Here is a 15,213-nt window from a genome sequence, read left to right on the forward strand (position 1 = left end):
TACTATGTTGATGAATACATACAGGACCACAATTGAAACAAGTCGACTTTTTTTTCTTATCCTTTTATCCTAATACAATGTGTTGTTTACATTTCTAACTAATAAAGTATTTATTCAATCAATCAATCAATCAATCAATAAATCAGTACCTCTGTGCAAGATGGTGGTGAACACTTACATAGTAATTGCAGCAGTGTGTGGTAGAGTTGAGATGTTTCCTTATGTTTGAGACCGGGTCCTCACACACGTGACACAGGTAAAACAGGAAGCGATTCTTTATATTCAAGCACAGTGTCACCAGAGACAAGCCTATAGGAGGGATAGCAAATGCACAAAATAAACATGCCTGTGTGTCAATTGAATGCCACAGACGAATAACAGTCTAAGTCCACACTATTGATCCATAATGTATAAATAATAGATAAGGGTTCAGGACAACGAGGCCTTTTCGTGGAGGGGTCAGAATGAAATTTGGACTTAGACTGTTTTTCGTCTGTGGTACTTGAGGAACTGGAGGATCTTGCAAACGGTATTTCAAACGATATATTTTTTGTCGACAAACTGTAGCTGTAGTCGAGTAAGATCTTATGATATTTAGGCGACTAAAACTATACTAAAGCTAAAACATTTCAGATTTCAGATACTAAATGAAAATGAATTCAATACCATGACTAAACTATGACTAGCTGTGTAAAAGTAACACTGATGCACGCACACAAGCACTTGTTGCACTGTTCTGCAACCATATGTTGGGTGTGATTGAGTCTATGTGTCTTTGTCTATTGCTATTTGTCCCACTGCAGCTGCAGACCTGTCCAGCTGCAAAAAGTGCAACTACACACGCACGCGCACGCGCACGCGCACGCGCACACGCACACGCACACGCACACACACACACACAACATATTACCTAATAATGGGTCTTCCCCGTCATGTCGCTGAATGTCAATGAATTTCACCTCAACTGAAAGAGAGTCAGACATGGAGAAACATCAGAAATGCACAATACCACAATAATTATTTAATTAAGTTTGTCATTAACCGCTTCAAAAACAGCACAAAAAGCCCATCTACAGTCTCAAAACGCATTGCATAGGGACGCACTGTGAGTTTGTATTTACGCTATTTTGAATTATTGCATTTTTTGTAAATCTGTGTTGTTGTTTTTAACTTTTTTTCACCCAAAACAGGGACACCCAGGTGAAAATGGGTAAATGGCAAACTTAGAAATGTTCTTACAAAATGTAAAATGAAACAGTAACATTGATCCAAAGCACTTCACAATGTGCATTTTATGCGCACGCACGCACGCACGCACGCACGCACGCACGCACGCACGCACGCACGCACGCACGCACGCACGCACGCACGCACGCACGCACGCACGCACGCACACACACACACACACACACACACACACACACACACACACACACACACACACACACACACACACACACACACACACACACACACACACACACACACACGCAGATGAGAAGTTGCAGATAAACAAACCCTCCTCGATTGTCACGCTCAAAATAAGGCAGCGAAAATGTATAAATATGAAATAGATGGCCGCTTACCTGGGCCGCAGTGCACCTCTGAAAACCAGGAGGAAACGCGCATCAAGAAAGACAATACAACAGAACAGAGGTTAATTCAAACACATCTTGTGGTCAGTAGAGCTGAATGAAAGCAGTGTCAGGAACTGTTTTGTGTTGAAATCTCACACAGGAGTGGACAGACATCAGCATGTAGCTCAGGGTTCCCCAATTAATTTTCCTCAAGGGTATTTTGACTAGGGTACCAGGCTGGGGGCCGAGTCCGCACGCACAAGGTCGAGGTCTTGCCCTGAAAATTCATTTTCAGGGCAAGGGGGCGCTCCGTGGGCCGCAAATGGCCCGCGGGCCGCCTATTGGGGAACCCTGATGTAGCTGTTAGTAGAGGAAGTGATACAGTTTGTTGGCACTGATCTAACTCATCTCATCACAAGTAATATACACATTTTCAAATAATCAGATCAGAAGTGAAAAGTGATGATCATCCATTTAGTGTTTAACGTTTATCACATAGCAATCAGCACATTTAAACATTTCATGAAATGATGAATTTTCTTGGAGGCAGTGTTGTTTTTACCAAACAAGAGATGGCTTACTTTTCTGAAACAGTTTAGCCTTTGTCTGAGGGTAGAGAAAAAGAGACAGGTTAATTTGGTTAATTTACACACTGTTGTATACAGCGAAGTATTAATATGAGGCTCATGCCGTTTCACAACATTAAAATCTGGGTCAACAAAATGACCCAGGCTTTCAAATTGGCCTCATTCCATTTGGTGAAAAACACAAGATTGAATTTATGACATTCACACTCAGGGGCATGCACAGATAGACACCAAGTGGTGCCCTTTTGCCCTCTGGACAGCAATGTGCCCTTTTTAAGTTTGTTCATTTTAGTGTACAGTATGTGACCCATGGTGACATCGATCAATTCTGGATTAAAAGCGTCTAATATATTATTTATGCCCCACAATCTATAAATCTCACACACTAAGGCAGTCATGGGTTCCACGCTCCGTGCCCTTTTTTCACTTGAGCACCTGCCCCTCAAAATATCTGCACCGTCGCCACTGAGGACAATTCAGACTCATATTATAGACCAGGACAAATCTGGTCTAAAGTGCAATCACTTTCTGCCCTTTCTCACTCCACACCAAGACAGGGCCTGACGCATCACAGCTGTATTCACCATTGTATACTGTTCAACGATGTTCAGCTATACTGCGGCCAAATCTATCATAAAGGGCAATATGTTTTGCTCATTCAGCCCCAGACTTTGTTGGAGGTGGCAAGGGTGCATCTGAACAATATTATACTTTAGATGGCGCTCGGATCGCTCCTCTCTTTTCAAGTTTGTCCAAGAAATACTATTTTTATGACCTCAGCATCTCTGTGTCTCTCTCTATATCATGCTGCCCCCCCCCCCCCCCCCACCTCTCTGTCTCTTCTCCCCCCGTTCCATGGATGGATGTGTTTTTGTCTTGTGCACATCCGAGCACGGTGGAGATGGCGTAAATCATGCAGGGTAGTTTATTTAAAAACTTTTTGTAATAAAGTAGCTTGATTTTATAAAATTATGGTACTCTCTGGAGTCTACTCCATCATTTTTAGAGTGCTCGGATCGCTCCACTCTTTTCAAGTTTGTCCCCACTCTCTCAGTATCTCTCTCAGTATCTCTCTCTCTCTCTTCTCTTCCCCCCACTCCATCTACCCCCCCTCTTTCTGTCTCCCCCCGTCCGGCTAATATGGGCTTAATAATTATGGGCTTTTAAAGACTGGAATATTCAAATTCTCTGAGTCTCACTATCTCCCCCAACCTCCCTCTCCTCCTGATTTACTGTCTGCACAGAGGAATGTGTTTAGATTGTGGGGCCAAGTCTTGTGCTGTGGCATTGATCAATAAGGGAAAAAGACAAAAAGGACATTAATGATGCTGTAACCTGAGAACAATGCAATGTTGGTTCATCTGCAGCGCTGTCTCCTGTTGTCAGGGACGGATTAACCCCACAAGGGCCCCTGGGCCGGTAAATTTTTTGGGGCCCCCCTAGCGCGCGTGCGTGCATAATTTTCGAGGTTTTTGTGTTTTTATCATTTTTTTTAACCTAAATTTAACAAAATCAATGGCCAATGAAGGTCACCAGGAGCTTTTTTCAGGGCCTCAAACCCATTACAGGGCTTTACATTTTCCCAGAAGGGTCCCTGAGAGCCAAGGGCCCCTGGGCCACGGCCCCATTGGCCCAATGGCTAATTTGGCCCTGCCTGTTGTGACAGAGCATTATAATGTTCCCTCATACAGTTCCTTATAGCAGGAGCCAGGAGGAAGTCTTTATACCTTTCTGCAGATCTAGCACATTTTTGTACGTAACCTTTTGCCCTATGTGTCATCTATCCCAGGGATGGGCAACTTTGACGATGGAGAAGGCCACTATATTTCCACACTCACTCCAGAGGGCTCAAGGTTCAAACCAGCTGGACATAGGCCTACCATACCTCAAGATAGATTCTATACTAGCCCTGCATATTACTGTCCATAGCAAAAATAGCCGATCTACAAGCTCAAAACGCGCACTGCAACGCGTTTTGAGCTTGTAGATCAGCTATTTTTTGCTATATTTGAATTGAAATCCTGAATTATTGTTTTGCTATTTTTTAATTGGAATCCTGAAAAGTATACATTTTATTTAATTTCAAATGCATTTAGTTATACACTTATGTTAACTTTATGAAGTTAAATAGAAATACATTGGATATGAAATACAATAACATTTGAATACTAAGTCATTAAGCTACTAATATCAGACTGAAGTAATTTTTGTAATTGTAACAGGCTGAAATCAATAATATATCAGTATTCTGATATTAACCTGCGGGCCACATTAAGTGAAGGTGAGGGCCGCTTGTGGCCAAAGTTGCCCATGTATGATCTATCCTAAAGTGCATAAGCGCTGAATATTGAGTCCTGCATTAACTAAACCACATACATATTTCCTGTCTACCAGCTATCTTGTGCAGAGGTGGAAAGTAAGTACATTTACTCAAGTACTGTACTTAAAAGTGCAAGACCACTGTGGCAGAGGTTTAGGTTGTGTAGTTACCTTGCCTAACCTGACTCCGCCAGATGGGGCAGCAGAGAGTACACTGGGTTCCCCCCTCCTGCTCCCATCTGGGAACTCTCAGGCAGACTTGATGCTCCGGCCACCAAGCGGCCTGGCCAATCAGCGGCAGCTAGAGGCGGGATCAAGGCAGCACTGTGTATGCCTTGATCCCGCCTCTAGCTGCCGCTGAGTCAGGTTATACCTTGCCATGATGTAACTCCAAATGTAGACACAATGTAGGGATTAGAAATTGATAATTAAAAATATGCTCCTCATTGACTTACATTGTACGCTGAAACAGCTCTCAAAGTCACTCTTTTAGTATGTAAACGAACACAAACAAAGTTGATTGACAATATAGAGCACCAGCAAAACTCATGTGGTTTTATTTTATTTTTTAATAATAATGTTAACTTCCTGTTGATTTCACTATTTGAATATCTGGATCCAGATCCACGGATCCAGTCCGGGCTTTCTTCCTAATAAAAATTGACAAATCAACAGGAAGTTATGAGTTTTTGGTGCTGCTGTATGAATCAACTTGTTTGTGTTTGTTTACTAAAAGAGTGACTTTGAGAGCTGCTGAGTTACATCATGGCAAGGTAACTACATACTGTAGGTAACTACAAGGCTACCCTTTAAAGGACCACTTCACCACTTTTCAACCTTTCTTCATATAATAGGTCCTCACTAATAATCATGATAAAATGGCACAATTTTTTCCTACTCAGTCTGTGTCTCATAGGAGGGCTGTGGGCAATTCAGAAACCCGTCCACCAGTGACATCATCGTTAGGCAGATTTTTTTTAAACAATATTTTGTTTACAAAAATGTTTAGATTTTTATTCACGTGAGAACGATGGCTTCCATTTTCGCATTGCAAGAATAGACTAGAAAGCCTGCAGTTTCTATTAGCTTGGATTCCCCATCGATGATGTCACTGGTGGACGGGTTTCTGAACTGCCCACAGCCCTCCTATGAGACACGGACAGAGTAGAAGAAAACGGTGCCATTTTATCATGATTATTAGTGAGGACCTAGTATATAAATAGGTTGAAAAGTGGTGAAGTGGTCCTTTAAGTAAAACATGTAAAACATCATGATTTCTATACCATCACTGATCTTGTGTACATCTATCCATCTCTTTAACATTGTTATTTCCTGTTATGTTCCACTTCTTTAACTACACCAAATACAAATTATTGTTATTTCCTGTTATGTTCCACTTCTTTAAATACACCAAATACAAATTGTTGTTATTTCCTGTTATGTTCCACTTCTTTAACTACACCAAATACAAATTGTTGTTATTTCCTTTTATGTCCCACTTCTTTAACTACACCAAATGCAAATTGTTGTTATTTCCTGTGTACGTGTTCTCTTGTGTTCCATCTCTTTAACTACACCAAACACATTGTTGTAATATATTTCCTGTCCATCTATCTTGTGTTTATCGCTCATGAACCATCACCTCTAAGTGCACGACAGGAAGAGGCGCCGTGCCGTGGATTCACTTCCCGAAGCTTCACTGCATAGAAAACATCAACATCTGGTGGCCTCTGTGCTGGCTATATTTCACTGTTTCCTGTACCTTTACTGTTTATTATTTCAAAAGAGTGTACTTTTTTCAAATGTATTTGCAGTATGTATTTTTCAAAAGAATATAAATAACATAAAATAAATATAAATACATTCCACAAATGTAACTTTGTGGAATATAGCCGATTTTCAGCGGTCATGCAGAGGCACATGCAGTGACCACCATGCCAACTTGTGGTGGACATTTTCTCAAAATTTGAATTTTTTCAAGTGGCATTTCTTCCTCAGCCAAATGGGAATACCGGGGTATGTGTGCAGTTTCACCGCACTTGGACGCTGCGTTCATGATTTGAGGCACTTTGTACGAAATGGGCCACTATCTGAAAACTTTGTTCAGTTTTGAACAAATTGGCCTCATGGTGGTGCTATAACATGCAGATGTGGAAAATTCAAGACAAAGGGTTTTCCTTGGCCTCTATGGAGCATACAAAGTTGTACACAGATCGGTGCAGTTATAGCTAAAAACAGGAATTGGCCTGTTATAGCGCCACCTTGAGGCTGATTTTAAGTGACATTTCGTCCCCGGCCTAGTGGGAATGTGCTTGTATAATTTCACGGAAATCGCAAGTTGTGTTCATGATTTGTGGCATTTTGTTCGAAACGGACCAATCTGCGAGCTTTGAAAGGCAATCTTAGCCAATCGGGATGGAATTTGGGAAATGGGACAGATCCGTGTTGATCACATGACTATAGAGATAGTGTATAGGCCTACTGATTTGCGTGATGTATGTGTATATACTACAAGTAATGTATAGGCCTAATGAAATGTGTTTAGCAACAATCATGGTGGCGCTATAGCAGGCCGTTCTAAAGAATTTGGGGCAGAGGTTATAGTCATTGGCATCCAGGGAGTGTGTGTACAGAGTTTGGCATCGGCCGGGCCAACGGTGCCGGAAATTAGCTGTACTTACACAGACCGACGGAACACAAACACACGGACGGAGTGCAAAACACATGCCTTCAGCCTGACAATTACTACCAGAAACCATAGGCAGAGAATGGGGAAGGCAGCTAATAGGATATTTGACCAACTTATAGGCTATTTGATTTAAGGTCAACTTTATGATGTAGGCCTATAAATAACATAAAATAATATATAATAACATTAATTTGGCCAATGTTTGACATGATTTTATAGCAGCTATAGTTTGGGATTTTGGTCCTTTTTTATTTAATTTATTATTTCTTTCTTCTTCTTTTTTTAAGTATTAAAAGTTCTTACATTGTCACAAATACAGAAAATGTAAACTAGGGTCCCGAAAAGGACTATTATATGCGCAATAATAGCGGCACTGTAGCGGCTATACACTTAGTGCCGCTATTGCTGTATTGTGCGTGTGAGTGAGTGTGAGTGTGAGTGTGAGTGTGAGTGTGAGTGCGTGTGCGTGTGTGTGTGTGTGTGCGCGCGCGCACGCGCAACGGTAATGCTTAGGTTTCCATTTCCTCTCACCCAGGAGCATGTGCCTACCATAAATTAAGTTTCGATATGAGTCTCATGCTGAAATAACGGTAGACATTGTGCAATCAGAATCAGTTTTTTTGTGTGTGTGTGTGTGTGTGTGTGTGTGTGTGTGTGTGTGTGTGTGTGTGTGTGTGTGTGTGTGTGTGTGTGTGTGTGTGTGTGTGTGTGTATGTGTGTGTGTTTGATTGATTGATTGAAGAATTTATTAACAGTTTGCAGAATTACAGTACATTTCAAGCACAAACTCAATACAAAGGCTGTTAACTGTGAGTGGACGACCCAATTAAGCATTACACTTGTTTCCAATAGGGTCCACCATGTTCAAATCATCAAAACATTTAGAGACGTACAAATAGACACTTCTATAGACAGAACAGGAATTCATCATAAAGGAGGTAAAAAGGGTGTGTGTGTGTGTGTGTGTGTGTCTCCTCCAGAGAGGAGACCAGAGCGGAGCAGACAGGAGAGGAGAGGAGAGGAGAGGAGAGGAGAGGAGAGCAATAGCTGTATCTGTTCTGTTCTGTACATCTGTAGGCTACAGAAAACCTACAGACAATGAAGTTTGAACAGTCTCCTATACGCAGTATACGGAGGGGCGTCATTGCGGCTTTGCGACTGCATTAAAAGTAGTAACGCTTGCTTGTACGTCACCGGTCTCACCCAATAATTAACTTGGGGTAAAGCTAATTGTCATATCCACTTGACATTTAATGGCAGAAAACGTAAATTAGTAAATATCTTCGCTTTCCCAATTCCCACAGGATTAAGACAGACTTCATTCTCTCACTTGCAGTGAGCACACATATGGGGCAAACTTTGATGTTGGTGCAGAGGGTATTAAATACAATGTTAATGTAATATGTCATTCCGACACTTATTAATTAATACACATTCAGGAAATATTAGATATTTTGAGAAGACATGTTTTATATACATTAGGGATTAGGCTATAATTAAATAAATGTATACATTTTTCATAATTTCTTTCTAAAAACTCAATCATGCAACCGACGTTTGTCCTATACGGACATGCTCCACCGAAATGATACCACCAGTAGTTGTCATTCTCTTCCAGGCTACAGTGCACAACTTGCTCAAGTGCATAAACGCGCGCGCACACAGAGGAAAAAGTCAGCAACCGTTGTGCGTAATTTGCGTAAAACAGACGGAATGCGCTCCGCAGACAGATTACGATTTTCTCTGTGAATAACATCTTAAAAGTCCATCTTTATTTTGGTTGGGGAATAGGGAAACTTTCGTTAAACATACACTTTATTTAATTTAATTGTTTTACTACAGACGTCAGACGTGAGGCTGCCGTTGGTGGGCGCCGGCGGGTAACGGCTGAAAAGTATAACGGTGTTACGACAGGAGAACAGAACTCCTATCTAACGCTATGGCTTGATCATGGACCAGGGCAGAAAAAAGGGAGTTTTGCACACATCGGGGAATTTTATATTACGGCCCACGGGGGTTCCCCATCAAGCGGGCGGAGTAAAGGAATTAAGTAAACGACACAAATAAAAAGATCGTGTGGAATCCCGTTTCGACCAACCATAATTATTCTGGTATTATAATAATTATAATAATTATTCCATAATCTTACCTCTTTATGTTTCTCCGATTCCAAATGTTTCCTGAAGGAGTCGAAATGAGGACAGCTCACACGGCAGACCTACAGAACAAAACAAACACACGCTTCTTTCGTCAGCAGCATGCCATGCGGTGAACATTCAAAACAAAAACAAAAGGCGTTGCGCGAGCCTTGTTATTTTGTGTACCTACTACCTACCTGACAGAACAGAGAAGTCATGCTGCTGCGAATGGAGACAGTCCCCAAACAAACTGAAACGGGAGAAATCACTTTCTAAAACGAAACTTATCAGAGGAAACTCTTTATTCCCTGCAGGGGCTGGAGGGAAAAACGGTGCGTGCGTATATCTGATCTCTCAGCCTCTCATTAACTGTCCGGTGGTGATGATGGTCCGTGCATGTATTGAATCAGAATGACAGCTCGGACCGGACTGGTGTCTCTGGGCAGTGGTGCGTCCGTTTTTAGAACTTGGAGATGCAGAAAGGAGGGGTGAGGCGTGCCTTGTGTGTGTGGCGGGGCGTCTCACAAATCACATCAGTCCACGTGCAGGATGCACATGGGTCTCTCTCTCTCTCTCTCTCTCTGTGTGTGTGTGTGTGTGTGTGTGTGTGTGTGTGTGTGTGTGTGTGTGTGTGTGTGTGTGTGTGTGTGTGTGTGTCGTGTGCGTGTGTTGCAGAGAACGAGAGAATTCTTGGAGGGTGGAAAGAGAGAGAGCGAGAGAGAGAGAGAGAGCTTGAAAGAGAAAGATAGAGAGTAGTGTATTTAAAGTTGATGCTTTGGCAGAAATGATGAGGTCACGACAGGTCAACATGTTTGTATAAAAGTGAAGATGATTTTATTGATCTCTTTCATGATATAGATCAAATGTAATTGTGCATCTGGCACAATTACATAAAACTAAAGCTTTCTTTGTCTGCCTTCCAGTATTTATAATGTTGGGGTCCTATGTAAATGTTTATCCTCAAATGTACCCATTGGCTCCATACTGCTGTTTCTCTGTGCCAATCAGGCCTTCACCTCAACTAACCTTATCGATCCTTGGTCTACTACATGTCACTTCCCATGACAACCATACCATACGTTTAATGCTATGTAGTGGAAGGGCCCCTCGATATGTATTATGCATGTGCATGTGCAAATGCATAACGTGTGTGTGTGTGTGTGTGTGTGTGTGTGTGTGTGTGTGTGTGTGTGTGTGTGTGTGTGTGTGTGTGTGGGGGGGGGGGGGTTAATGGAAACCCGCTGTTGAATACCTCTGCACTATGCCCTTACTATCATTGTTGCTTTTGCTTGTAGCTCTCTGCCCCCACCTCCTCTCTCTCTCCTCAGAAAAGCTCTACATGCTCACAACGTAGATCTGAGCTTGTAAATCTGCTATTTTCGGCTAATGTTCCCCTCAAAATGAAAAAGGGATGCTGGGGTTGAAGTGTTTAATGTAAACCCCCTGTTGAAGACCCCTGCACTATGCCCTACTATCATTGTTGCTTTTGCTTGTAGCTCCCTGCCTCCCTCCCACCTAGTCGCCCTAGACTAGAGAATGGATTTCATCCAATTTCCCTTTCCTGAGTCTCATGTTACACATGGGAATCACGCTTTCTAGGAAACCAAACTTCAACAACATGTACACTACTATCACTGTGGGCCAAAGTATTTTACTTCAGTCTATATTAGACTACAGTTAACAATTTAACAATGCATTTGAAATTTAATCAAAAGTTTACTTTTCAGCATTCCAATTCAAAAATAGCAAAAACAATAAATGAAAAAAAATAAAGTGTGTGTGTGTGTGTGTGTGTGTGTGTGTGTGTGTGTGTGTGTGTGTGTGTGTGTGTGTGTGTGTGTGTGTGTGTTGCAGAGAATGAGATCATTATTGGAGGGTGGAGTGTGCATAACCTTTTGGTGCAGTGCCCTTTGTCCTTGTCCTTGGGTCATGTTTGCGGGAACACACCTGTGTGCATGTCTGCTGTCTAGGGGCGAAGCGGTGTATAATAATGAGTATGTATTGATCCTGAGCATTCTACCTAATCAACAATATGCCATTGTAACATAATATAAGCATTATACTATCTGTTATTGTCTATCATAATCTGATGTGATGTATGGCATAAGAGAGAGAGAGAGAGAGAGAGAGAGAGAGAGAGAGAGAGAGGTTCACTCTTCACAAACTACATGAACTTGTGATGAATCAATACTGCCCCCACCTGGCGGAGTCAGGTTAGAGTGTGCATAGTGAGTATACACACCGGTATAGGCCTATACAGTGTGTGTGTGTGTGTGTGTGTGTGTGTGTGTGTGTGTGTGTGTGTGTGTGTGTGTGTGTGTGTGTGTGTGTGTGTGTGTGTGTGTGTGTGTGTGTGTGTGTGTGTGTGTGTGTGTGTGTGTGTGTGTGTGTGTGTGTGTGTGTGTGTGTGTGTGTGTGTGTGTGTGTGTGTGTGTGTGTGTGTATATATATCACGTATCTATCATCCAGTTCTTACTGGTTGGGTTACTGTAAGTTCCTCAATCTAGACAAAGTTCCCCTTTTTGGCAAAACAGCCTTGAAGGCGTTCTCTATTCCAGTAACTCTCTGCTGCTTCACACACTATTCCTGGTGTGTGTGTGTGTGTGTGTGTGTGTGTGTGTGTGTGTGTGTGTGTGTGTGTGTGTGTGTGTGTGTGTGTGTGTGTGTGTGTGTGTTCTTGCATAGTCAGCATGTTTGCCTGCGCGTGCTCCTGACTCACCGCTGTCCATTGCTTACAGTAGTTCACTGCACTGCACTGCATTGGTTTAGGCCCAAATGGTTATGGAGCTCTGACCTCTGTTATCTATCACAACAGTACTGTTCAGAATGGTCGCGAGCAATCCATAAACTCAACCCTCGTTGACTATATATATATATATATATATATATATATACACACACACACAGATCGGTGGTTAGACTGGCATATTCACCGACACGACCAAGACTGTTATGATATCAAGTCAGAGCTCCATAGCCTTTCTTGGCCTAAAAGCAGGTATGTAAGTAAAGGGTAGCAGAGGTCAGTGTCTCATGGGTTGCATTAGGCTATATGGACATAGGATGCAGACATGCACACTGGCTCCACACACACACACACACACACACGCACACATATACAGACACGCACAACACCACATGTACCCATGCACCTATACTCAACCGCACGCATGCACACACGCACCGAGATGGTTCTCGGAGTGTGAAGCGAGGTTCCAGGAAACAGATGTTTAGCTAAATAGAGGAACCGCGAACTCTTCCTTGCAGGCCAGTGAGAGTAACTGAGGTTATGATGAAGTGACTCATGAAAGAGAGAAAGAGTATGAGATAAAATGGTGTTAAATATGTTATGTGGCCTGGCTGAGGTATTTAGTGATTAGCACCAGAGAACATTGTATAATGCATTACAATATTGTATAATGCATTACAATGTATAAGAAGGCTGCACTATTGCTCGAGTAAAAAAGGAAACTAACTTAATAGCATATGTGGTTCCTAGATGCTGATCAAGGGGTGGCGTTTAAACACGCTTTAGTTCTCCCGAGGTTAACCATGTGATCTGTTAATTATGTTATTAAGGAACAGATTATAACCCCCGCGACGCTCTAGGAGGGCAACGCTCATAAGACATAAGAGTGAACTGACTGTGTTGTAACGAGAAATAAACTGGGGGGAAGGAAATGTGTGCAACCACGAGAAGGGGGTATGACTCATAACTTTGTAAAAAACATGGGCGGAATATGGTTATTGCTGATGTTTATGAAATGGGGAATACCAGACTTCAGTAATAATGAAACCAGATGGCCAGGAGATATATTCTGAATCCAGAGGAGAGGTGACGTGGCTGAGGGGTACTGATGGAACGTATAAATAGAGGTGGATAGAATCACCAACGGGCTTCCTTTGTTTCAAACTATCAGGGCTAGACCTCTCACCAAGAGAGGCTATTGAGATTATACTTAGTTATTTTTCCAAGTTTATACTCGAGACAAAATAGCATTAAGATGATAGACTAATAGATAGGGTATTAAAACTTAGCCAAACTTAATGGAACACATTGGCATTAGGAGCTTCCAATTTTAGAAACTTAGGCTCAGGGATCTCAAACCTGGGAACTCTAATTCTATGATTGTAAACTAGCGGACATCAGGACGAAGGCAAATGGAAATATGGAGAGATTGATTGTAAGTAGAACAAAACCTTTGTGGGAGGCGAATATTCTGATTTAATGATTTATTATTGTAACTTTTATTATTTCTATTATTGATTAATTGTATTGATTGATTTGAACTGCTTCAACCTGAGTAATTACTTAAAGCTGTAACTGCAATTCCAAAATAAAACTTATAACATTCCTGTATTTAAAGTAATTGTTTCAAGAGCATCATTTTGACACTTTGTGGGATTTATTCCCTTATCAGGGTTTTAACCTCCTTGTTCAAGAGTTTTACGGGTTACCTCTAACCAAACTATTTTAAAACAACACTCTAGATCTAGACTATGTAGATCTTAAACACCAAAACCAGTCATTCACCAAGTGCACGCGCGATTAGTAAGATAGCGGTCATCAAATAAGGTATTAATAAAGGTCCTAGTATATTAAGGGTTGTTCATGTGCTAGGCTTATTAATGAAAACGAGTGTGGCCTTATGATTAGGATCGTTAGCGAGCTGGAGCTAAATATCTTACGACATAGTCTCTAAATACATTCCTGTGTTTGAATAGGGCCTTAGTCAGGGAGCCAATTCAGTAAAAACAAGAGTGTGACCTTTTAGACTGTAAGACAGGGAGACTGTTAACAGGACAGGGTGTATCCCCTGTTGCCTGGCGACATTTTTGGCACCCAACGTGGGGCTCTCTAACGCCATCTAGAAGCCCAGAAAATTGATGGTAATTGCGCCTGGATCCAACATGGGTAACGTATGAATGATCTGAAATAGCTCTCAGGACGAGTGCTACTGGACTTGCATGTTGTATGTCTACCTACACCCTGGGACACCCCTCACATAAGTGATCTCAGCAGAGTGGTTGTGGAGAGCCAAGTGGGAAAGGCAGTGGTCTCTTCACCCAAGAAGAGCCAAGCCTAACCTTACAGTGGCCTCTCCCCATAATTCCAGTCTTGTGTTGATCACGCTGAAGGGCCTTAGGTCTTCTTTCTAATACCAGGAGAAACAAAAAAGACTAAGAGTCTCTCGCTGGCTAGGCAGGAAGGGCATCTCTCCGTGTCTTCCCCATAAGTCCACCTCTGAAAGCGAACTCTACAAAAAATATTCTCCTGGAAAAACTTAATTTCTTTACTATCGATTTTCTGCTTGTGCTTGCTAGGTATTGTCTCACCTATACCCTGGCCTTAGACAGAAGGAAGGTACAATTGCAGGGGGATAAAGGGGATAACCTGCTAACTGAGAAACCGTGACTCCTAGATGGACTGAGAATACCTAGTCGTGGTGTTCACTTGGGTGGATCTGTCAGAGCACATTGACACCATCATGTTAAGCGATGTTGCTTCTATGTGGCGTCTGGTTCACACCGAGTGTCCTACTACTTAAAACTCTCTCTTCAACGGTCAATGGTTTACCAGAAGCGGGTTTAGCAGTAATAAGTGTGAACCTAAATTTAGTGACGCATTGAGTGGAAAATCTTCCCTCCAAGATCATAGGATAGCAAGACACCTTAGCATGAAACCTTACTCTAAGAATGTATTTCTGCTTACATGTTGTGAGTCCAAACAGTAATACAGTTTCGAAAAACGAAATAACATCAGGGGGAGTGAAAACCAAGTACAAGTTTCCTGCCTGGTCATTACACAACTTTCTGATGTATCAGAACCTGCTCGGCTTTATAATTATTTGCAAGTCACAGTGATATTTTCATGCGTGCCTGTCTATCTTTCTGAAAAACTT

This window comes from Electrona antarctica (genome assembly GCF_951216825.1).
Source record: "Electrona antarctica genome assembly, chromosome: 15".
In the NCBI taxonomy this organism is placed as follows: Eukaryota; Metazoa; Chordata; class Actinopteri; order Myctophiformes; family Myctophidae; genus Electrona; species Electrona antarctica.